The following is a 25,636-nucleotide window of genomic DNA, read 5'->3' as shown; positions in this document are numbered from 1 at the left end:
ACATTCTCAGGTCTTTTTTGAAGATGATTGTGGTGAATGTTATCAGCCAAATCAAAGTCTCAGGACACCCTGCAGCCCTCTATCTAGTCTGCTGTCCTAGAACCCTTTCCAGTTACACATCAGCAGAAGTATGGTAACAGAGGAATAATACATTAGTAAATGTTCTCTCTATTTTACAATGGGGAAACGCTTGACAGAAGGGGCCAAATTATTATTTATATACAATAGGCTCTAGGAACCCTGTTCAAGGGACAGGCCCCCACTGTATTTGGTGCTGTGCATGAATGTATTAAAGAGGCAGTCCCTGCCCTAAAGAGTTTACAGTGTAGGGCCCAGATCCTTACCAAGGGTCATGGTGGATTCACCATCATGGGCAATTTTGGATTTTTTTCCCTAAAAGATGTGCTCCAGGAATTATTCTGGGGAAGTTTCATGGTCTGTGTTATCCAGGATTTCTGAATAGATAATCCCAATGGTCCTTTCTGGCATTTGAATCTCTGAATCCTGTGAATGCAGCCCCAACGGGACTACTCACATTAGTAAAGCTGAGCATAAGTGTCTGCAAGATCAGGGCCTAGGTTAATGACAAGATACCATGGTACAATTTCTGTCACTTCAGTGTGGTTGCCTACAATGTTACTGAGAACAAAATTTGGCCCAGATAAACTAGATTATGCTGCACTGCTGCTGTCTGATCTTGTAAGCACAGACACCTCACTCAGATAACGGCAAGAGAGAGACTCCAAGCAGATTCACCTGAGATGTATTTTAAGTACATTCACAGCCATGCTCAACTCACAGATTTTTCACTGGGCTTCTCACAAAGCCGATAGCCAGCTTTTGACAGTTAATTGTATGTTATATCAGGTGGGGAAGAGCTGCTGGTGTTTACTCTAGTGTTTATTTTTTTCCTTGGCAATTGCACTAGAGGAGAGAAGGCTGAATTTCATCCCCATTTTGTTTGCTCTATCACTACTGTAGCAATATGCTGGAACAAGCATATTTTTATGTCACAGTGAATTGCCAGTGTGTCCACTTTATACTTATTCTCCTTGTTTCTATAGAGCAAAACAATCTTGACCTTTAATCCAGAATTTCCTTGGTTCATTTTCTCATATATGTTTTTAGGTCAATTAAGCCTTGCATCACTGCTTGCCTTGTTCTCTGCCAATATGATAAACACTGGAGGAATTTTCATATCAGCCTGGCAGTATCTCACCAAATATTCCTTTAAAATGACATTTTTTTTCAATCAAATTAATCAGTTACTATTTTTTAGCTTTGTATTATTTCCCTTTGTTTTCTGCAATGCAAGCTGCAAAAAGCAGAGTCATTCTCAGTCCCTTTGTGATTTAACACCACTCTGGCACCCGCTAGTACCAATCTACTCTCTATAAGTATCTGTTGGCATTTGCATTATGAACTCTGTTATCCAGGGTTTAATAACTCAGCTGTTCAGAATCACTTGGGCTGAAACTTGGCATATAAGTTGTCAGCTCAGATGGTAATTACTGCAATAAAATGATTATAGAGTGGCCTTTCCTGTTACCCTAGCCTCAGTCCCTGCTGCAGCATCCCTGGAAACCACTCAGTCACATCAGAAATTAAACATAGAACCTTCTTTCCCCTGCTGATAACAATATGTTGATTCCAGGGGTGGAATCCTGGCCCCAGTAAAGTCAGTGTGAGTTTTGCCATTGACCTCAATAGCGCCAAGACTGTATCCCAGATCTTTTAGTAGTGACTAGGATATTATTTATAGTAATGAGGAAAATATTTCTTCCCCTCAGTTTCTGTAGACCTTGAGAAGCAGATTTTATTGCTTAAGCTTTATCTGCTCTTCTCCCTTCCCCACCCCCAATGGGCACAACTATATTCTTGTCACCTCCCCCACCACCTCCAGAAACTAGCTGTCCTTGATGAGTCAACCAGGCTTCTCCAACTGTCCACCTCTGGCTTGAGGTCCACTTCTCTCTCTGTCCAAGTGTTTTAATTACTTTGCTCCAGTCTGGTCCTCCAATCAGTTAATCTCCTCTCTGCTGCTTCCTGCTTTTTTGGGCAGTGCTATAAGAACTCTGAACGAAGTGTGTGGGGGGGGGGGTTGGGGTGGGGGAGCACTATCATAACTTGGGCGCAGCAACTTTGGTAAAACAGTGCTTAAAGTGTGTCATGCTGAGTCTTTATTTCCTTATTTTGCTGGGGTCTGCAGCCCCTTGTGAAATTCTCCCCTCCATTTTAAGCATGGCTTCTAGGGTTCTCTTTCCACCTTGTATTGCTGCACCTATCTAGTTTGCCCACTTGCTCCCATCCTTCAACCCCTGAGAAGAGTAGCAGGTAAAGGAGAAAATTAGTGGCCAATTGAGTGATTGCTTGGAGAAGCATAGGGGACACAGAAAGTGACTGAGAGAGGTGGAAAGAAGGCCAACTGGAGGGGAATGGAGGAGACAGTGTTGAAGGGGGAAAGTGTGATTTTTTTGAGTCTTTTGTACCACATAGTACTGTGTGGATATTGAGAGGAAAGTTCAGCTTGCAGAGATAAGGCAGAGATAAGAGAAGTCATGGCTGGAGCAGAATTGGGGCTATATTCTTTGAAATATGAAATAGCTCTTTTCAGAAACTAAGAGGAAGATTTGAGTTCCAGGCATCCAGGCTGAGAAAGCCAAGCAACTATGAAGCCCTTATGATGATAAATCTCCAGTTACCAGTTAATGTGGATTATAGATTAAAAGAGGGGACACTGCCCCGATCTTCACAGTCCAAAAAAAAAAAATCACATGTGAATCATAAAATGGAGACCTGAAAGACCCATCCCCAACAATTTCTCTTTGCAGAGTATTTCCTGAAATTGTATCAGGTATTAGAGATAGAGCTGGTTGGGAAATTTTCAAAAAAGTGTGATGGTTTTGGTTTGGTTTTTTTGGTCACATATGTCTATTTGTTGAAAATGAAAGTTTTTGTGGGAAAAGGTCAGTTCTGATTAATTTTCAACTCAATTTTTTAAAAAAAGTTTTGAATTTGTCAAAACATCCCATTTTTGACATTTTTGATTTTCTTTCAAAACAACTTTTCATTTAGCTAATTACAATCCACTCATTAAAAATTTTAAAAAGTGAATGAAATTGAAACAAAATGTTTATTGAATTAAAATGTTTTGATTAACCTGATCTGAAATGTTTATAAACATGTTTGAAATTTCAACTTTTTGTTCCAATTTGGGACAGGAAACATTTCTCAAATCTCCATATTTTCCGTGTGTGACAGGCAAACCATTTTCTACCCAGCTCTGATTAGTGGCATTATAAATATCAATCCTTCCAGCTTCAGGAAGAAGTTAAACTCACTGCTGAAGATGTAACATCTGTATTGCCAAACACGGGATACTATTTTGACATGGTATTTTGAGACTTGTCATTACCTACTAAATATGTGCAACAGTTTTTACCTAATGGAAAAAACGAACAAATCTGAGGCAGTGTATGCACTGGAGGCAGAAGTGTATATGCTGATTCTGAGAAAACAGTAAAGAGTTGGCAGACAAAGCATTAGTTGGTTTTAGTAGAGGTTGGGACAATATTTTTGGTCATTATGCATTTAGATTTAAGACAATTTTTTGAAATTTCTATAATTCTTGTCAGAGGCTGTACAAAGAACATGCATGTGACAGGGTGTACCAACCCCGCACGAGGCCAATGGGGGCTGACCAGTCACTGTGGGCTCAGGAGGCTATGCCCCCCTTCCCCTGCTGCGCGTGCTCCAGGTGGAAGAGCCAGATAAAAGGAGGCAGCCCAGCTCAGTTGGGGCAGTTGGCGGATGGAGCAGGACGAGTACTGCAGGTTCCTGCAGAAGTACCTGTGACACTCCAGGCAGTACAGCCAATAGGGCCAGACTACACTGTGGACAACTCGCTGACTGCAGAGACTGATGGGAAAGCCAAGCTGCTGCCAGCTGAGGAGATGCCCAGGATGCGCTTAGTGGTAGGAAGTGACACAGGGGAGGTAGTAAAAGCGGATACCTGAGACCCTGATGGGAAGTTCTCTGGCTTCATAGGATGGGTGGAGAGGGTGGGGCCGGGTTCCCCTACCACATCCCAAGTGCTACTGTTTTCCCCAGCTAGAAGGCTGTTCTGGATTGTTTGTTTTTTCCCTGCCCAGGGGCTGCAGCCTGATTTCTGCTTTGTCCTGCCCAGGAGACCGATTCCCAAGGGTTACTGCCTGCCCCAGCCAGAAGGCTGCAGGGCTGTACACAGTTTGTTTGTTTTGCCTGCCCTGGGGCTATGGACTGTTTGTTTATGTGACCTAGTCAGGGGAATGGAACCCACTTGGCTGCAATCACCAGTTTAACAGGGAGTCTCAACAACTGGGTGACAAGGTGTACCCCCCCATACAGGGGGGACCCACCTGGATACGTAGGGCCCTCATCACAGTGTACATCTAGATACTCTTTACCTTATCTGATGGGTTATGATTTTGGCTCTCTTTCCCCACTCCCCCAGTAATTTGCTTCTCTCTTTTTGGTGTCATAGGTAGGAATGAAGGGGTTGACACCCAGTTGGCTTGCCTGATTGTATGTCTCATACGGAGTTCACAGCTTCATGCTCCTCTCTTTCCTGGCTTCAAAGGAAAACATTCCTGCTTCCTAGCCATCTATTTTACTATCAAACACACAAGGAAGAAAAAGTTGTTCTCCTTTCCCCTGTTAATACACAGGGAAATTTAACAAGTGTTGATGAGTGCACACTCAATGCTTAAATAACAATTACAATAGTATAATGTGAAAGTTAAGCAGAATTCGTGAACTGACAGCAGAAGGTGAAAAAATGAGGAATTTGAAGATTTTTGCTGAAAGATCCATTTATAGATACTCCCAAATCAGTTTAAACCTGGCTTCTATTGATTTAGCTCCATTCACTAAGAATTGACTTAATTTATACCTGGCTTAAATCAATTTGGCTTAAGTTGATCCATCATTGAATTGAACTAAATCAGACTAAACTGGTTCTTTATTAAGAAAAGTATTTACAGAGATATCACATGTAGCATTTCTAGCCACGTTCTTGCAGACTGACTTTCAGTTGCTTCCTTGGTGTAACCTGTGCTCCTCCCTCCATGTTCTATGCAGCTATGCAGGGGTGTTAAGCTACTGATTAGGCTAGGGTGACAAGCTGTCCCAATTTTATAGGGACAGTCCCGATTTTTGGGTCTTTTTCTTAGATAGGCTCCTATTACCCTCCACCCCCAACCATCCCATCCCGACTCCAAAGTATGACCCACACCCTGGGTTTATTCAGGCCTAAGGCAAACCCTTAGTCTGAGCTGCACAGAGGAGTTGGAGTCCCAGACTCCTGTACAATATCTATGTTCGCAGCCCATTCTGTCCATGTGGTTTAAGTGGCAACAAACACAGGGAAATCCTGTTATAAGCCATAATCATGATACAAAGAAGAAATCTACTGAAACCTACGAATGAAACTGCTACACTGTCAACTTGTCATGCTGTACAATTCCCGCACATATTATGGGGATGATATTGCAATGCCTGGAAGTGATAGGGTTGCCAGTTTTGGTTGGATGTATTCCTGGAGGTTTCATTATATGACATAATCTTTCATTAAAGATTACTCTTTAATTCCTGGAGACTCCAGGACAATCCTGGAGGGTTGGCAATTCTAGGAAGTGGATTCCATAAAGTTGATACTTAAAGGGAGATGGGGTGGTCCTTTCCATTTTCTCTTGACCCACAATTTGAATAAAAGTGAGAGCCAGGATCAGCGATTGCCCAAGCTGGCCATTATTTTTTTCCTTAAGTTTTGCCCCAGGGGGAGCCTTTGCTATTGCTCCTGGCAGCAAGAAGCAGCTTAGTGCTGCATTGTAGGGCTGAAGAAACTGTCTGTAGATCTGAGTAAGCACTCCTATCCAGTCCTGCTATAGCAATCTGGGAGCAGAACAGACACACACGCCATGATATTTAGCATCAAAGAGTGTCTTAAAAAAGAACAAACAAAAAACCGATGAATATAAGAGCATCTGTAGCCTTTTGACCACAGCTGCCCCAACTCCCCCCATCCTGGAAGCTGAAATATTGGGTGGTGTTTGAGTGCCTGTCATAAACAGATAGCTAAGGGTTAATGTTCTTTTACCTGTAAAGGGGTAACACCAGTAACCTGAAACACCTGACCAGAGGACCAATCAGGAAACAAGACTTTTTCAAATCTGGGTGGAGGGAAGTTTGTGTCTGAGTTCTTTGTTCTTTGTCTTGGGTCTGACCCTCTCAGCTCTGAAAGTGATCTTTCTGTCTCCTGCCTTTCTAATCTTCTGTTTCCCAGTTGTAAGTACAAAGAGATAAGACAGTAGGTTTATATTGTTTGTTTTTTGTATTTACATGTGTGTAGTTGCTGGAATGTGTTAAATTGTATTCTTTGTGGATAAGGCTGTTTATTCATATTTCTTTTAAGCAATTGACCCTGTATTTGTCACCTTAATACAGAGAGACCATTTTTATGTCCTTTTCTTTCTTTTTATATAAAGCTTTCTTTTTAAGACCGGTTGGAATTTTCTTTAGTGGGGACTCCAGGGAATTGAGTCGGCAGCTCACCAGGGAATTGCTGGGAGGAAGAAGTCAGGGGGAAAATCTCTTTGTGTTAGATTTACTAAGCCTGACTTTGCATACCCTCTGGGTGAAGGGGGGGGATTAGACCTCTCGGTACTTCTGTTTCCAGGACTGGAAATAGGGAGGGTGGAGTCCCTCTGTTTAGATTCACGGAGCTTGCTTCTGTGTATCTCTCCAGGAACCCAGGGAGGGAACACCTGGAAGGGAGAAGGGGGGGGAAAGGGTTTATTCCCCTTTGTTGTAAGACTCAAGGAATTTGGGTCTTGGGGTCCCCAGGGAAGGTTGCTGGGGGGACCAGAGTGCCTCAAAACACTCTAATTTTTTGGGTGGTGGAAGCTTTACCAGGTCCAAGCTGGTAACTAAGCTTGGAGGTTTTCATGCTAACACCCATATTTTGGACGCTAAGGTCCAAATCTGGGAAAAATGTTATGACAGTGCCCAGCAACCCTGTTGCAGACGGACAGATATTTGGTGAGGGAATTCCCTCCCATTTTTGCCTGTCTCTGTGGCTAGCTGCTCCTGTCCTTGTTCCCAAGCATCTCTGGTAGGAAGGAGAATTGCTGGTGCTAGAAATGCATCAGGATTTGAGGGATGAGGGGCGTTTAATCCTGTGCCCCGCAACAACAGCCATTCAGATGCTTCTCACTGTTAGCAGGAGAGAAACCTAGGAGGTTTTTCAGACAGAGCTTATTCCTGGTTTGGGGCTAGGAGCTTCCTGGGGACCCTCCAATGCCTCGCCCAAATATTGATTTAAATGGCACTAATATTGGGCAATTGCTAGGTCTAACCTTCTTAATTTTGTAAAGTTAAGACTCAGGGACAGAGCTGCACATACATTTTTGGAAGGTCCTCCTTCCTTTGGTACAAATCGGTGGTAGATGTTTGATCAAGGACATTCTTAGAATGGTTAGGCATATAAATAGCCCTTAAAGGCACTCAGTATTGTTATTTTAAATATATATTTCATACAAAGATAAATTTTTAAAAAGACTATATTCCCATTGTAAACAAACCAACCATGCACGTGCAATATATTACAGGAGATAAGCCAAATGGATTTTCCTTTGCTATACCATGTAATTTTACTGATGGCAATAGAATGAACCCAGGCGGCCAGTACCAAGATTAGGAAAGTAGTTCATGCTAAAGCACATGTGAAGTGTTAGCTTTCTGCACATTGTCTGTCCCTGTTGCTGTATCTAGACACTCACCATGTCTCATCCACTCCTCTCTGGATCCTGACTGCCTTTGTATGCCTTATTCCCTGCTCTTCTTCCTCACATTGTTCTCCATCTACCAACCTTGTCCCTCTACTTGTATCATTTGTACTTTTTTCTAATTTCCTCCCAGGAGCTCCACCTTTTAATCTCCCACTACAGGCTTCGCTTCCTGGCTGCTTACTCTCCTACCCCCTTCTCAATCAATTCCTCTGTTTCCTTCTCCATTTTTTTTTGGTGGTATCTGTCCCAGTCTGGGCTCTGCACATCGGGCACCTTACATCATTCATGGGTGGGCAGGAAACCATAACAATTCCTCTCTAATGCTGACTTTGAAAAAGTCATCCACCTTTGTTACCTTCAGCAAGACTACTGTAATGTACCCTACAAAAGCATTACCCTTGAAGTCCATCTAGAAGTTTCAACTAGTGCAGGATGCAGCCTCCCATCTTCTACTGAAGTGAACTTCTACTGAAGTCTCTGGCTTAGCTTCTTGCTACAATTCTAAGTATTAATGATGATGTGTGTGAGATCTGGTTATTTGAGAGGCTGTCCATCACCCTATAGTTGTGCAATTAAGATTGGCTGCTTTTCTAAAAGCTATGCTCTAGGAATTATTATGGGGCGGTTCTACGGCCTGTGTTATACAGGAGATCACATTAGATGATCAAAGTGGTCTCTTCTGATCTTTAAATCTATGAATCTATGGTGTGCTGGGAGGCTTTTGCTGTTGGTATCCATGCCTGAACACTCCAGAACCAGTCACAGTACTCTCACTTTATGGCTTTTGCCTTTGGAATTAGCTCCCCTTGGTGATTTTGCTGAGTGAGAGTCCAGAGAGTTTCAGGGAAAAGTGCAAGGCTCAGTCATTTAACTGAGCTTTCATTTGATTTGTGTTTGATGTTGGTTTCTATGTTCTATTATTCCTACCATGAACACGAAGCCACAGACATTTCTTGACATTGCAACCGGTGGCTCTTTAGTCCACTGTAGATTGCTTTATGTAAACTATCATTTATTAAAAAGAAAACAGCATTGTAAATAGCTACTATGTCTATAAGCTTTGCTCTAATAATCTAAAGAAATGGAGGCAGCCTGGATGACTATGAGGTTTTATACAGGAAGGATGGCCTAGGAGTTAGGCTGCTAGCCTGGGACTTACAAGATCTGAGTTCAATTCCCTGTGCTAGTAAAAGCTCCCTCTGTGAGCTGGGGCAAGTCACTCTGACCTGTGCCTTATCTGTGAAATGGGGATAATACTTTCCTATTACAGGGATCTAAACATGAATCTAATAAAGATTGTGAGATGCTCAATTACTATGGTAATGGAGGCCAGATAAATCTTATTTAGAGATGGGGACTTTCACCTGTATGGCAGGTTTCTTATCAAGTCTGACCTAAGGGAGTAACAGAAAGGGCTAATGAAATATATTGCCTGTTCCGAGAACTAAAATTTGGGAAAGTAATTGATGGTCTCAAACTAGGTCTTAATCCATGTCACAAAAACATCACTATCATTTGTACAATTGATGTTAACCTCAACAGAAAGGCCATACAAACTGGATATTAGGGAGAGTGAAATATGTCAAATATATTTCCCCTAGAACTGAGGATGGCATAAGAGAAGCTTACACTGCCATTACCCATGCTGACTATGTTATGTGGAAAAGATTTCTGTTTTCAAGACTCTCAATATGGCTCTTAAATAAATGCATGAGAGAGGTGAGAGTCAATTATATACTGCAGAGAGTAAAACAATATTTTCCCATTATTTTGTCACAGTTTGCATTAATACATCTTGTCACAATCTCAATTTTCAGAGTCAAAAGTGAAATTAAAAAAAACTTTCTAATCTCAGTCTCCATACAGTCACAGCCATGGGGCAGGTTTGATATAAGTTGTATTTTTGGTGCACCCATTTGCACTATTGAATAGAAAGGGGGGGGGAACAGTTACCATAACAACTGTGTTACCACCTATGAGATAAGTGACACTTCCTTAAAGCAACACATTGTTCAACATGTCATATGAATGTCTGGGGCTTGTTACACCAGATTTATGCTAGTTACATCGCTGTAAAATTTGAGTAAAGGAGTGGAGGATCAGTCCACTGTTTTAATAATGCTTTTTAACAGTTTCTTATTCAGGTACATTTCACCAGTAATCATCCACAGTGGCCCTACAAAATTTAATGATTTTCTTTTCTTTTTTAGGAGGAAAAATTAATATACATTTAATAATCTAACAGGGAATAGATCTAAAGTTTAACACAATGAAACAGCAACTCCTCTTTTTTCACATGGAGCTGGGTTTGCAGGTTTGATATCTGGCTAACCTGATGCAGGATATTTCAGGCAGGTCAGTGTTCTTACAGGATATGTCAAGGCCAGTGAAACAGTAAACATGTTGGATAGCATGAACTGCAGCTTCATTGGCTGCTGTTGGATTCAGTGGAGTAGAGAAGGCTTCTGCTACAGTACTTGAATATGAATAACTGCTTCTCTAAGGCCATGCTGCATTTAGTTCAAGATGGAAAGGAAAGTTTGTGATCTTTCCACAGCCCATGAGTACAGAACTTTCTGTATTATCGTCTAAATAGACACCTTATTATTGAGACTTAACTTCTTTTCTGAAGTGGAAACAAAGGAATGTCCATTGTAAGTAAGAATGTAATCATACTGTGTTTAGAATATACTCTGGTTTATTCTGAAGTTTCGGTTTAGCTAGATACAGTAATTATATTAGTATCGGTAAACCAAAGTAATTTGCATTTACTGCTGCCTCACTTCATATATCCATGGAGCTTCCCAAATCCCTAGTGATATTTTCAATCACAAGATTATGTATGTAATAACAATAGACTGTTTTTATCCCTCAAGACCTCCAGTTAGCCTCCTGAGGCAGATAATATCTCTTAGCTTGTCAGCGTGACTAGAAAAACACTCTAATAAAATATTCCTCCAGGCTATCACAGCACATAATAACAGGGATTTTGATGGCTTTATCAGATGTGCATCAGAAGGCTCACTTTCACAAGAGGAACAAGTAGTTTCACTTTGATGCAAAGCTTTGGGATACACACTAGGAAAGACAGAAATCAGAAGATAAAAGGGAGGGACACAACTATTATGTTTCCAATGAGACATACTAATGTGCTTAATATTATATGTCATTTAAATTAAAACATTCTTATTAGCAACTACTGGGGCTTTCATCATGATTTCAATTGTCTCCGTGGGAATGGATAGTACACAAGCATTGGCAAATCTTATTACATTAAGCAGCGTTACAATGCTGCCTGCAGCAGGCCTCCTCAGGATATGAGATCTCACAAAATCACAAGAAAAGAAAAAAAACAAGATCAGGCTGAGTAGGTATGTGGATTATACACAGAGGTGAAAGTAAGCCAGTATGCCCCAGTACAGCGTATAGGCAAGAGCCGGTGCGCTGTACCGGGGCAGATCAGCTTCCTCTGGCAGCAATTTCAAGGGCCTGGGGCTCCCAGCAGCAGCAGGAGCCCTGGGACCTTTAAATTGCCGCCAGAGCTCTGCTGCCGGAGCCCTGGGAAAGCAATGGTGGGGCTTGGGTTGTGATTTAAAGGACCTGGGGCTGTGGCAGCTACTGCCCCAGCCCTTTAAATTGTCCCCGGAGCCCTGGGGTAGTGGCGGCAGGGCTCCGGTGGCTGTTTAAAGGATCCTGGGCTGCGGCAGCTGCTATAGCCAGAGCTCTTAAATAGCCGCCGGAGACCTACCGCCGCTTCCCCAAGGCTCCAGCAGCAGGGCTCCGGGATGATTTAAAGGGTCCAGGGCTCTGGTATCTGCTACTACCCGGGCCCTTTAAATCATCCCCAGAGCCTGCTGGAACCTCGAGGTAGCAGCAGTGGGGCTCCAGTGGTGATTTAAATAGCCAGGGAGTCAGCCACCACTACCGCCCCAGGCCCTTTAACTTGCTACCGGAGCACCACTGTTGCTACCCCAGGGCTCCAGGGACGATTTAAAGGGCTCAGGGTGGTAGCAGCAGCTGGAGCCCCAGGCCCTTTAAATCACCACCCAAGTCCCCAGCTGCTGCTGCTACCGCCGGGCTCCGGAAGCGTGGCTAGGGTGGCGACTTAAAGGGCTCAGGACTCCCACTGCTGCTACCCTCTGGGGCCCTTTAAAAATCGCCACCCGAGCCCCACTGTTGGAGTCCTGGGGTAGCAGCAGCAGGGCTCTGATGGTGATTTAAAGGGCCAGGGGTTCCCAGCTGCCGCTACTGCAGCAGAGCTCCAGGCCCTTTAAAGCTCCACCAGAGGCCGGAGCCCCCTCCAATGGTGATTTAAAGTGCCTAGGGCTCCCAGCTGCTGCTATCACAGCCCCAGCCGCCCCAGGCCCATTAAATCCTGATTTAAAGCACTGGGAATTTAAAGGCCCAGCCTCTTCCGCTTGAGGCCCCACCCCCTCCTAAAGACTTCGGAGTACCAGTAAGTCCCTTAAATTACTTTCACCCCTGATTATACACCTCCGAGGTAAGCCTAGGTGTCTGCAAGAAATCACATTGCTGATTTTGGTAGGTACTAGTGTACTGAACAAGTGTCCCCACATTGTGTTGAGATACTGTGCTGTTGATGGGGCTGGCTTCAAGATGAAATCTAAAACTGAGTTCCTGAGTCCACAATGATCTTTAAAATTGTGGCTTTTATGTGACCGCAAACAACGTTGTGACCACAGCTTACACAAGCACATTTCTTCACACTATCCCTTGTGCATACAAATGAAAAGATTAATACGAGGCCTATTGTGCATACAGATTGGGCCTTAGTGTGTTTTGACTGTACTTTTTCATTTGTGTAGATAAATGAAAAGGCACAAAAAGATGCACAAGCCAGTGACTGTGCATGCAACGCTGAAGTGCACACAAATGAAGACCAGGTTGGGATTCCTTTGAACATCTGGCCCTTAGTATTCTAAAGGACTTTTTAAGCTAGTGTTCAGTTTGGCTAATTATATTCAGTCTCTCTCTACTTCCTCCTTACAGCTTCCGTTTTATCTTCACTTCTTGACCTGTGTAGTATTGCCGGAATGGCAGATACAGTTCAGTAGTGGAGGATGTATGTTTTTTAGATAGATACACACTATAGCTCTGTTTATTGAGTGCCTGTTGATTTTAGCATTAGAGAGTTTGGCCTTGCTTGTTCATTACATTCATATTTGTGTTCCTATATGGCTACTGCAGGTAGGAACTGCCATTTCATTTTGCTACATACAGAAATTTAGAACTGGACATAGTGATTGCAAACTGATTTTTGCTTTATTTGTGGGATAAATAAATAGAGCAAAAATCCACAAATAAAGCAAAAATCAATTTGCAACCATTATGTTTATAAAGTGTTTTGAACTCAAAGGTGCTATACATTACATACTCTAGATATTGGTATTGCCATTATTCAAGCTCAGATGGTTAGAAGATTTGCTATTAAATTCCCAGACCACAGTCATTAAGCAGGTAGAGTCTGTAGAGCTGCTAAGGAGCAATCCTTGAAAAATTCTGGCATGTCATGATTTCTTATAGAGGCAGGAGAGTTCAACCGTTAGAATGTAGAAACCAATGCTTCAATATTTACGACAGATAAAGCAGTTCATCAGATAGCAAGAGATGGGGAAGATGCTGCAGAAGAAAACATGAGCTTAGAATTCTTAGAAGGCCAAATGTGGCTGCTATTTTGTTTATACTTTGCAAGTTTACCATGCAGACGGTTTTAATAAAACCCTTAAAGGCATCTTGGGAATGTTTTATGAAATTCATTTCACGGAAGTTCTCATAAATAATTTCCACATGTTATGTGGTTATCTGTACCACCTTCATACCATCTGGACAGATGTGAAAATGTTGGGACTGAGCCAACCAGCTGGTGCAGCTGTGGAGGTGATGACAAGGTTACTTTCTTGGGAAAGGTACTAGCCAGTTCACTTAATTAGCACTCTCAGCAGGTGGATTTAGTCACAATTATGCATCTATCTTAAAATAATTTTCTCACCTCTTCCTATTACTTAAGACATTGCAGTGATAACAACCAGGCAAAGAGGAATTACCAATTTTTAAAATATCTCCAAAGAACAGCTTAATTACCTAGAGAAAATGTTACTCTGTCCTATTGCATAAGGCGGAAATAAACATTCTGTTGATAAAGTACATGAGAGCTATAATAATAGGACACTGTTTTCATAAAGATCATCTCTCACTTATGTCATGTTTTCACACTTTTGGAAACCTAAACTGTTTAATTCTAGATTGCAGCTCTATCTTTTCTCAAGTGTTTGAGTGGATTCAGTTCCTCACAGAACAGAAAGTCAACTAAATGCTTAGTTATTGCCAACAGGTACTCTGCAAGTTCCCCACACGGCTCCCACCAATGCCACCTCAATCTGACCTACCTCCTTTTTCCAAGGGAAAAAAGTTGTCTAGGTTTTCTTTAGTGTTCTTAAATACCAGCTGAGGACTAGTTTTAAACCACTATGCTAATTTCTCTTGTGATCTGTGACAAAAATGAATTAAGGCCTCCAGAGGAAATAGGTCAGCAAGCACTTACCTGAAGCAGAATGTAGCATTAGCTCCTCCACAACCTCACACCCAAAAATTCAGTGTGAGATCTTGTTCCTGAATTCAATCCACTAGAACTGACTCCCTGCAACCATACAAAGCCTCAGTTAAGTCAAGAGCAGGGCTGAGTCTAGCAATTTCACCGCCCCAAGCACAGCGGCACGCCACAGGGGGAGCTCTGCCGCTCACCGGTCCCGTGGCTCCAGTGGACCAGCCGCAGGCATCCCTGCGGAGGGTCCGCTGGTCTCACGGCTCCGGTGGACCTGCCGCAGGCGTGCCTGCAGATGCTCCACCGGAGCCGCGGGACCAGCGGACCCTCCGCAGGGATGCCTGCAGGAGGTCCACCAGAGCCACCTGCCGCCCTCCCGGCAACCGGCAGAGCGCCCCCCGCGGCATGCCGCCCCAAGCACGTGCTTGACGCGCTGTGGCCTGGAGCCGGCCCTGGTCAAGAGGACTCTCCCCAAGTACCCCATTAGATGCCTTTTTATGTATTTATTTTGAAATGTGAGCGAATAATTAGTGAACCAAGACAAACATAGAACCCAACTCCCCCAGCCACAAAACCATCCCAAGTAGAGAATGAAGGGAAAATAGAAAGACACTGGTGTAGATATTACCCTGTGCCCTTGCCCCTTTAAAGTGCCCTTTTCCCAAGATAAAGGCAAACAGAAGGTATAAATTCCTTTGTCTCAGATTTAAACAGACAAACTCACATTTGCTGTGAACAGAGGTGAAAGTAAGCCGGTACGCCCCGCTAGGGCGTACTGGCAAGAGCCGGTGCACTGTACCAGGGCGGATTGGCTTCCCTTGGTGGCAATTTAAAGGGTCTGGGGCTCCCAGCAGCTGCCAGAGCCCCAGGCCCTTTAAATTTGCCACCAGAGTTCTGCTGCCGGAGCCCTGGGGAAGCGGCAGTGGGGCTCGAGTGGCGATTTAAAGGGCCTGGGGCTCCAGCCGCAGATACTGCCCACGGGCCCTTTAAATCTTCCCCGGAGCCCTGGAGAGGTGGCGGCAGGGCTCCAACAGCGATTCAGAGGGCCCAGAGCTCCGGCAGCCCCTACCGCCCCGGCCCTTAAAATAGCTGCCGGAGCCCCACCGCTGCCGCCTCCCCAGGGCTCCGGCAGCAGGGCTCCGAGGACAATTTAAAGGGCCAGGGCAGTAGAGGCTGCTGGAGCTCTGGGCCCTCTAAATTGCTACCAGAGCCCCGGGGCTGCTACCCTGGGTCTCCAGCAGTGGGGCTCGGGTGGCAATTTAAAGGGCCTGGGGCTCCTGGCTGCCGCAACTGCAGTGGAGCCCTGTACCCTTTAAAGCTCCGCCAGAGCCTGGGGCCCCGGGTTAGCGGAGGCAGCCAAGAGCCCCCTTCAATGATAATTTAAAGGGGCCGGGACTCCGCTGCGGCTATCACAGCCCCAGCCCCAGCCCCTTTAAATGCTGATTTAAAACGCCCCGGGATTTAAAGTCCCCGCCTCTTCCAGTAGAGGCCAGTTGAGGCCCCACTCCCTCCTAAGGACTCTGGAATACTGGTAAGTCCTTTAAGTTACTTTCACCTCTGGCTGTGAAGGATCCATTCTGCAAGAAACTGGTACTTCTCACTGAAGCTTTCTGGCTCTCCGGTCACTATTAATAGTCAGCTCCTGCTGGCTGGTTTTCTGGGAAGCTAATGGGCTACAGCTCCTTATGTTTCCTGCTTCTTAACCATTATAGCCAATCACATGTCCAAGTCCAGAACCTTGTCCTGGGTATCAAACAGGGGGTATATCCTGTCACACTTACCTTAGATAATACTTAACCTTTTCATGGAACACAGCTCAGAGTAGCCATATCTGCTACCCCATCCTCCAGACAGAAATGTTATTTTGTTACAAAATCTGATTTTTCAAGAGAACTTGTGAATGTGATGCACCCCTACCTCCACAGGGCAAAATTTCACATAGGACAAATACATCTTGTGTCCATTATCAGCAGGAATTTTTAGCATATTTACAGGAGAAAGAAAAACTTCTTTTAAAATGCAAAATGATAAATGGCTGAAATTTAAGAGAACACCAAAGTCATTTTTAAAACATAATAATAAATGAAGGCAACTCTAAAAGTTTGAAGGAAAATGGCATAATAGCATTTTTGTACAGGTTTCGCCAGCACTCTAGTTTTCATAGAGCCCAGAGAATCTCCATTGATTTACACATAATGATTCATAATGTCCTGAAATCTCTGTGTTTCGAATAGGACAGTTAACACTACTGAAATTTTTGTTACTCAACCTAAACACAACTGCTTTGCCCTGAAATTGACCATGCAAATTTAGAGGGGCATGGGCTTCACGTCACTGGCTCATCTTTCTCCTTTTCCCTGAGGGCCAGTCCATGTATTCTTATCACCAAGAAGAGCAGCCTGTCCTTGATGTCACAGATAAAGTCTTACATTATTCTCCCGGAGCTTTTTTCAAGCGTTCCTTATAGTTCTATTGACACTGAAAGTTCACATCGTTCAGCAGAGCACTAATACTGATTTGATTTTTATTTGATTGGATTTCTAAGAAGAGACAATAAAATGTTCTTTATTTTAAACTATAAGCAACCTAGAGACACAAACTTCCATAGGAGCAGAGTTGGCCACTGCCAAGTGCTCTGTAAATCCTTCCCTCAGTGCATAATCAGACATAAAGGCAAAAGCACCATCACCCACAATACCTGATAGTACAGTACAGCAAAGGAGAAATAAGGAAAGTACCTCACCCTCCCTCAATATCTCCTTTCCCCAAAGGTATCTATAAAAGATAAATCTTGCAAGGCCCTTTGAAGGTGAAACATTTGGGCTATATTGGCCCAAAGTAGGGGAATGTGTTCAATAGCCAAGGGACCGTCCTGGGGCCCTGCTAAAACCTCCATCTCTTTTATGGCAAAAGAGATCCGACTCAAGGCCCTTCTACCTCCACAACTTGTCTGCCATGGAGATGTATGTTCTCACTCTTAAAAACTAAACCCAGCTAATCAGCAATCCCCACTCACACACACATCCTGCTCAATGTTACACACAGGGCTGGCCTTAGGGAAAATGGCACCCTGGGTGAACTTGTATATTGGTACCCTTGACCACCACAGCCTTCCCTGGCCCCATCCTCCGATCACCCCTGGCTCCTGGTGCCTCTCCATCCATCATTCCCAGGACCCACTGCCTCCCCCGCATTGCCCTGAGCTCATTTCCACAGCCTCACACCCTAGGCCAGCCCCCTCTTTGCCTCTTAACCATGGTGTACCCTGCCCCCGGGTGCCCTGGGCATTCATCCACCCATACGCCTGGCCCTGGTTACACACACAATTGTATTTATGCTTCAGTATGTTGAGTTATGGGTTTGGCTCTTAATTCAAGCATTTGGCATATTCTTTGCCGTATATTCTCTTATCCCATTTCTGCTCTGCTTCAGTACTGGGTAGGTGTGTATGGAATGTTTGGAAAGAGTTTGGGGATTAATGCCATGCAAATCCTGCAGTTTGATTCACAGATGGAAGTGAAGCACTCCCTGCTGCTTTGCTTGGAGGTTTAAATTCACGAAGGTTTAACTCTCAAGCTTCAGTTGCACCTCTTGCAATCACAGAGCCTCTTTCTACTTCTCCTTAGGAATTTCAGGCAGGAGGGGAAAAGGAGATTACTGGGGGGCAGAGGGAAGTTTGCCAGCATCTCCAAAGTGTAAATATTTTCCATCTGCATTTGTCAAGCTTTTGCAAACATGAGCTGAGGTTCACAAATTCACTTAGCTTTGAACCCAACATTCAGTCTGTTTTGAGTCTCCAGGCAGGAAGCAGGTGCCTTGGGGCGGCAAATCTGAAGGGGTGGCACTCTGTCCATTCTTGGGGCGGCACTCCAAATTTCTTTTTCCCCTTCTTCAGTGGCAGTTTGGTGGCAGCTTTTTCTTTTTTTCTTCTTCAGCAGCAGTGCTGGGGCCGCTTTTTTTTTTTCCTTTGCTTTGCCGCTTGGGGTGGCCGATAAGGTAGAGCCGGCCCTGCCTCCGGGTCGATGTGAATGTATCACATGGCTCTATGTGGGAGGAGAGGCTCCATTTGGGGAGCTGTTTCAAATGGAGTGAAGTCCTTCCTGGGGAAGTATTAGAATTTGAGATGATCTCAAAGGAGACCAAATCCCCCAAATCCTGGTCTGGAGTTGAACTTTGTGGCTTAGGCCTCTCTCAGTAAAGAGTCAAACCACAAACTGAATCTGAACATACCAGACTTGAGGAAAATTTGATTTCACTTCCAGATCTGAACTCTACAGCTCCTCGCCACCTCTAATTTGAATACGTACTTCAGAACTCATGACTAGATCTCAATATTTTTCTTCCTTAAAAACAAACAGCACAAAGGCAAGTAGTCTCAGACTGCTGAGCTCCATCCCTGTATATGTGCAATAGATTTATTAAGCTGAGTAGTTTCCATGGCTAACAGCATATTAAGTATAAAATATCATCCAAAGGCCTAAACCATTCAGAGTTTCCCTAGCTTCATTCTGGCATGGTAGGTTACAATTACAGGGGGACTATCTACTGCATAAAATGTCCCAAAAGAAAGCATATGGTCTGTGGTATGCTATCCTGGGATAGTGATTAAAAAATACAGTCTAAAGGCCATAACCTCAGTCCCTACCATGTCCCTTTTGCAGCACTCCTAGGGGAATTCACAGCTGGCAAATGCTGGCTCTATGCCAGGCTGTCCCTCTCAATTGCATCCCTCCCTGCCACACACCAGAGGTGTGATTTATGTGCCCAAAGCACTTTGTGCTCTGACAAACCTTGTCCACATGACAGCCTCGCAGGATATATCTATATGGCAAAAAAACTAATCCTTAGAGTCTTAAAGCCCAGGTCTACAGATGTGGGCTTGTGGAGTTTGGGCTACAGCAATAAAAATAGCCCTGCAGACATGGGAGCTGTGGCTGGAGCTTGGGTTCTGAAGCCTGGGGAGGTGGGTGGGTTTCAGAGCCCAAGATCCAGCCCAAGCCCGAACATCTATACGCCTGGTTTTAATGTCATAGTGCAAGCCAAGGTCTGTAGGCTGGTTTGTTTTGTACTGTGTCGACATACCCTCTACGTTTACATTACATATGTAGACCAGGGTCTGACTCAGGTTTGAGCCCATGCCCCCTTTCCATCCACACACAAATCAGACTGACACGGGTCAGCAAGCACTCAGGTTCCAGGTTTCAGACCCTATGAGTACATCTACACTGCAATAAAAAACTCATGATACCAAGTCTCAGAGCCTGGGTCAATTAACTCAGGCTCACAGGGCTAAAAGTTACAGTGTAGATATTCAGGCTTGGGCTGGAGCTCAGGCTCTGAGACCTACCCCATTCCTGGGGTTTCAGAACACAGGCTCTAGCCTAAGCCTGAACATCTACACTGAAGTTTTTAGCCCTGCAGCCAGTCGGCCAACCTGGGCCAGTCATGACTGTGGGTCTTGTATTGCAGTGTAGATGTATCCTGTTGTGGGAGAGGGGGTCAGAGCTTGAGCCCCACTGAGACTCAGGTCCAAGCCCTGTCATTTTTCATTGTGGAAGCAGCTCAAGGTGCAGAGCCCAGTCAGAAGGTCTGCAAAGTGCAGTATGGGTGTGTTAGCACAGCAGTAAGACTCAGGTCCAGAAGTTGTGGGCCCAGGCTTGCAGTGCTGTGTAGATGCCCATACAGCATATGCCACAAGCCCGGGTCCCACAGATACGGATTTACAATGCAGTGTAGACATACAGTAAGGGAGGCCTATGTACTTAATCCTTCTTCTCAAAGTCCCTTCCAGCCCTACATTTCTATGATTCTATGATTACTAGTCAACATAAATTAGAGGGGCCCTAAGACTGGTTTAACATACCGGGGGCTGTGTTGGTTCCTGACTCCCCCAGAATTGGCGGGAGCAGTGCAGTATGGAGATATCTGAGGAGACTTGCTGCACCCAAAGTGATAGAATAAATCAAGTCTGGCCCACAAGAATTATAAACCAGACCTTTTTGGCATTCAAAGTTACCTACTCAAGCAGAGTCTGCACATGGAGATGAACACTGGAGTTGATTAAAGCATATTTGAAGTTCTGTGGCTGGCAGTAAATAGCCTTGCTTTTTCAGTTCAAAGATTAAAGGAAAAACCACCATTTAGCATGAGGCAGAGCTCAAAGTAGGTAAATTGGATGGGATGCTCTGTCACTTCACTTTATCCCTTCATTCAGTTGTGCTTTCATTTTAAGTGAAGAGATTATTTCTGTAGTCTGGCATATTTCTGTGCTCTTATTGAATGATACTCAGGCTGTTAAGAAAATCAGGCCTTGATATGAAAATGTCACTAAAATCACAGCTGATGACTACATTAATTCAAACACATTTTAAAGATCTTTTCAAAGCAAAACTTAATCTTTTGGAAAGTTAAACATGTCTTAACAATCAGTACATAACCATTATCTGTACCACATGGATGTCTGAGATAAACACAAGTGGTCTAAAGCTGAACAATTCTATTGTGTAAAAATAAAGAAAGCGTATTTTCAGTTTTGATCCCATGTAACACCTGGAAACTATGCTTCTGCACTTTGGGGGATATCTTTATTTTTAATTGAGGTCAAGTGAAATAGACAAGATAGTTTAGCTCCTGATATTTATTGTAAATTCTTTTCTTTTATATTAGAGTCTGATCCAACTCCCTTTTAAGACAGTAGAAGCTTTTTCATAGACGTCAATGTGATTTGGATTAGATCTTTATTGCAAATGTCAAACTCTGTTTTCATTTAAACTGGTGGTTATTTATGCAGGTTGGAAGTTTTTAACTAGATTTGGACACAAATCTGAAAGCCCAGATCTGGACAGAAACTTCCTCAGAGTTTGGGAATTTTAACATCCAGGATATTTGTTTGGGTCTCTCTCTAGTTTAGACTTGTAGGGCTTTTTAAATTATTATATGGTATTATATAATGTATACCAGGACCTTTCTATACACGCAGTCAATGACAGTTTTTAAAAATCTGAGCAGGAATATCTTGCTTACTGAACATACTTCGTGTAAATGTGGAAGTTGTTTGTGCTTTCACTCTATTAATGACTTTTCATCAGTTTTAAGCACAAATTTTTCCTTGGGGAGCATCTACTCAGAATACAAATCCTCAAGTTTCTAATTTGCAGATCAGTCACTATAAACTGATCCTGCACATGTTTGTGGCTAATACATGATATACAAATTCTTTAACAGGTTGCAGAGTGGTAGCCATGTTAGTCTGTATCCATGGGTGACAAGTTTGTAGAAATTTTGGTGGTGCCCAGAACCCACCCCCTCTCAACTCTGTCCCCCCAAACTCCACTCCCACCTGCCTAAGGCTCTGGGAGGGGGTTGGGGTGGGGGGAGGTCTAGGGTGCAGGTCCTGGGCTGGAGATTAGGGTGCAGAAAGGGTGCAGGGTGCAGGCTTTGGGATGGAGTTTGGGTGCTGGGTGCAGGCTCCAGGCTGGGGCAGGGGGTGTGCAGGAGGGGGTGAAGGGTGCAGGCTTTGGGACGGAGTTTGGGTGCAGGCTCTGGGAGGGAGTTTGGGGGGTGGGAAGGGGTGTGTGGGAAAGGGGAGGTGGTGCACGATCTGGGAGGGGGTGCATGCTCTGGGAGGGAGTTTGGGGATAGGAGGGAGTACAAGGGTGAGGGTTGTGGTGCTGAGGATGAGGGGTTCATGCTGCGGGGGGGCTCAGAGCTGGGGCAGATGATCAGGGTGCAGGGGAATGAGAGTTGGGGCTGAGGATAAGGAGTTCATGCTGAGGGGGGCTCAGAGCTGGGGCAGAGAATCAGGGTGCAGGGGAATGAGGGTTGGAGCTGAGGATGAGGGGTCCATGATGCAGGAGGGGGCTCAGGACTGGGGCAGAGGATCAGGTGCAGGGGGATGAGGGGTTCATGATGCAGGAGGGGGCTCAGGGCTGGGGCAGAGGATCAGGGTGCAGGGGGATGAGGGATCTGGCTGGGGCATGAGGGGTTCATGATGCAGGAGGGGGCTCAGGGCTGGGGCAGAGGATTAGGTGCGGGGGGTGACAGCTCTGGCTGGGGCTGGGGGATGAGGGGTTCATGATGCAGGAAGAGGCTCAAGGCTGGGGCAGAGGATCAGGGTGTAGGGGGATGACAGCTCTGGCTGAGGCTGGGAGATCAGGGTTCATGATGCAGGAAGGGGTTCAGGGCTGGGGCAGAGGATCAGAGTTGGGGCTGAGGATGAGGGGTTCATGCTGCAAGGGGCGCTCAGGGTTGGGGCAGAGGATCAGATTGTGGGGGGATGAGGCCTCTGGCTGGGGATGAGGGGCTCATGCTGCGGGGGGGGGCTCAGAGCTGGGACAGAGGATCAGGGTGTGGGGGGCTGAGGGTTGGGGCTGAGGGGTTCATGATGCAGGAGGGGGCTCAGGGCTGGGGCAGTGGATTAGGTGTGGGGGGGATGACAGCTCTGGCTGAGGCTGGGAGATCAGGGTTCATGATGCAGGAGGGGGTTCAGGGCTGGGGCAGAGGATCAGAGTGCAGAGGAATGAGGGTTGGGGCTGAGGATGAGGGGTTCATGCTGCAGGGGGCGCTCAGGGCTGGGGCAGAGGATCAGAGTGTGGGGGGGTGAGGCCTCTGGCTGGGGATGAGGGGCTCATGCTGTAGGGGGGGGCTCAGAGCTGGGACAGAGGATCAGGGTGTGGGGGCTGAGGGTTGGGGCTGAGGGGTTCATGATGCAGGAGGGGGCTCAGGGCTGAGACAGAGGATCAGGGTGCAGGGGGATGACAGCTCTGGCTGGGGCTGGGGGATGAGGGGTTCATGATGCAGGAAGGGGCTCAGGGCTGGGGCAGAGGATCAGGGTGCGGGGGGATGACAGCTCTGGCTCGGGCTGGGGGATGAGGGGTTCATGATGCAAGAGGGGGCTCAGGGCTGGGGCAGAGGATCTGGGTGCGGGGGGATGACAGCTCTGGCTGGGGCTGGGGGATGAGAGGTTCATGGTGCAGGAAGGGGCTCAGGGCTGGGGCAGAGGATCAGGGTGTGGGGAGATGACAGCTCCGGCTGGAGCTGGGGGATGTGGGGTTCATGATGAAGGAGGGGGCTCAGGGCTGGGGCGGAGGATCAGAGTGCAGGGGGATGAGGGCTCTAGTTGGGGCTGAGGATCAGGGGTTCATGATGCAGGAGGGGGCTCAGGGCTGGGGCGGAGGATTAGGGGCGAGGGGGATGACAGTTCCAGCTGGGGCTGCGGGATGAGGGGTTCATGATGCAGGAGGGGGCTCAGGGCTGGGGCAGAGGATCAGGGTGTGGGGGCATGAGGGCTCTGGGTGGGGCTGAGGGGTTTGGTGTGGTGGAGAGGCTCAGGGCTAGGGCAGAAGTGCAGGGTAAGGGCAGCCTGCCTTGCCATTAGTGGGTGGCGGGCGCTAGGACCCTGGGGCAGCAGACAGCAGTTCTGCCAGGAGCTGGGGAAAGGCGCTGCGCTGCTTTCTGTCAGGCAGAGACGTGGCGCGGCAGGGGAGAACACGCAGGGGGAGGGGTGGCAGGCGGGAGCTGGGACCTGCTCCAGGCAGGGACGTGGCAGGGCGGGGGCAGACCCACGGGGGCCGGGGCCTGATCCAGGCAGGGGCCGGGGAGAGATCCAGCTCCAAATATTGCTGGAGCAGGGCCCCCAGCCCTAAACATTGCTGGTACCTGAGCACTGCACGCGTATATAACCTGCCGCCTATGTCTGTATCAGCAAAAACAACGAGAAGTCCTTGTGGCATCAGTTATATTATTTGGCCTAAATAAAGACTGGGAGTGGTTGGGTCATTACAAAACCTAAACCTAATTTCCCCAATACTAATTTTCCCCTACTGTTACAAACACCTTCTTGTCAACTGTCTGAAATGGGCCACTCTCATTACTACTTCAAAAGTTATTTTTCCTCCCTTGGTATCCTGCTGTTAATTGAATTGTCTTGTTAGACTGACCTCACACTTGGTAAGGCAACTCACATCTGTTCATGTATTTATACCTGCTCCTGTATTTTCCACTCCATGCATCTGATGAAGTGGGTTATAGCCACAAAAGCTTATGCCCAGATAAATTTGTTAGTCTCTAAGGTGCAACAAAGACTCCTCATTGTTTTAACAGGTTGCTGTTTTTTCAAGCACTCCTGAGGGTAACAGAGGCAGAGAGAGCACAGCTGCTGCTGCTGTCCTGAAGCTGCCCAAGCACATATACTGCTAGCCTATTTATTGCAATGGTGTCTGCTGAAGTTATCACTGACTGGCATGGAAAACTGTCCTACCAAGGAGGAAGAAATAAGGCTGCCATCCATAGAAACTTTCAGGAGAGGACTACAGAGTACCTCCATGAAATGTGCATTGAGATATCAGGAGTATTCAAGGGACATCTCTGTGTACCTAAACAAACTGCTCTGCATGTCCCCCTCCCCCTGCATTTCGCTTACCTCTGCAGGGGAACGAAAAGCAGATAGCAATGCTTCCTCTGTCTGTTGTATCGCTACTTCTTCTAATATGACTAAATTAATGAAAAGTCGATAGCTGTGTCCTGTTAAATTGGGGGCACCATCAGTATATCATTTACACACTTACCTGAGGTTCCTTCCCCTGTATCAGGGTCACCCATGCTTTACTGCTGGTAGTGACTGGACTGCAGTGGAATCTCAAACAGGTCCTGGCTTGTAGCATAGCTGGATTCCCCAATCACATGTCCCCCATTCTCCTCCTCCTCCTCCTTTCTGTTCATGCCAGGGGTTGGTGGGCAGGTTGGTGAGGGGCGGGTCTCTGCCATGTATGGCATGCATACTTATAAAAGCAGCAGGTCTGTGGCTTGATGCCAGATACACTATTGGCCTCCTGATATGCCTGCTGCACTTCCTTTGCTTTCATATGGAACTGCTGCTGGTCCCCGTCATACCTTTTCTCCTGCATCCCCCATGCAATCTGCTTGTAGGTGTCCACATTTCTATGGTTGGTCCGTAGCTGTGCTTGCAGTCTCTTTTCCCCAGAGGGCTAGGAGATCTAATATCTCCTGTGTATTCCAAGCTAGAGTGTGTCTGGTGTCTGTAGCTGGCATGGTCACATGGGTTGTAGCACAACAGCAGAGGCCTGGTCCACACTACGCTGTTAAATCGATTTTAACAGCATTAAATCGATTTAAACGCTGTACCCATCTACACTACAATGCACTTTAAATCAATTTAAAGGGCTCTTAAAATCGATTTCTGTACTCCTCCCCAACGAGAGGAGTAATGCTAAAATCAATATTAACATAT

At 45.7% G+C, this 25,636-nt stretch overlaps 1 protein-coding gene across 3 annotated transcripts in view; it reads right to left on the bottom strand.

Moving 5' to 3' along the window:
- The window catches only part of UBXN2B (UBX domain protein 2B), a 305,419-nt gene that overhangs the window by 85,803 nt on the left and 193,980 nt on the right, over nt 1-25,636 (bottom strand). Inside the window, exon 2 of one of the 3 annotated variants that reach the window (XM_030553140.1) lies at nt 14,389-14,484. The exons of the other annotated variants lie outside the window; for them this stretch is intronic. The gene's annotated coding sequence lies outside the window, so the exon portion shown is untranslated. The remainder of the gene's footprint in view (nt 1-14,388; nt 14,485-25,636) is intronic. 3 annotated transcript variants of the gene reach the window in all.

This window comes from Gopherus evgoodei, chromosome 2, assembly GCF_007399415.2.
Source record: "Gopherus evgoodei ecotype Sinaloan lineage chromosome 2, rGopEvg1_v1.p, whole genome shotgun sequence".
Classification (NCBI taxonomy): domain Eukaryota; kingdom Metazoa; phylum Chordata; order Testudines; family Testudinidae; genus Gopherus; species Gopherus evgoodei.
Note: the sequence above shows the minus strand (reverse complement) of the source record. Positions and strands in the feature narration are given on the sequence as shown.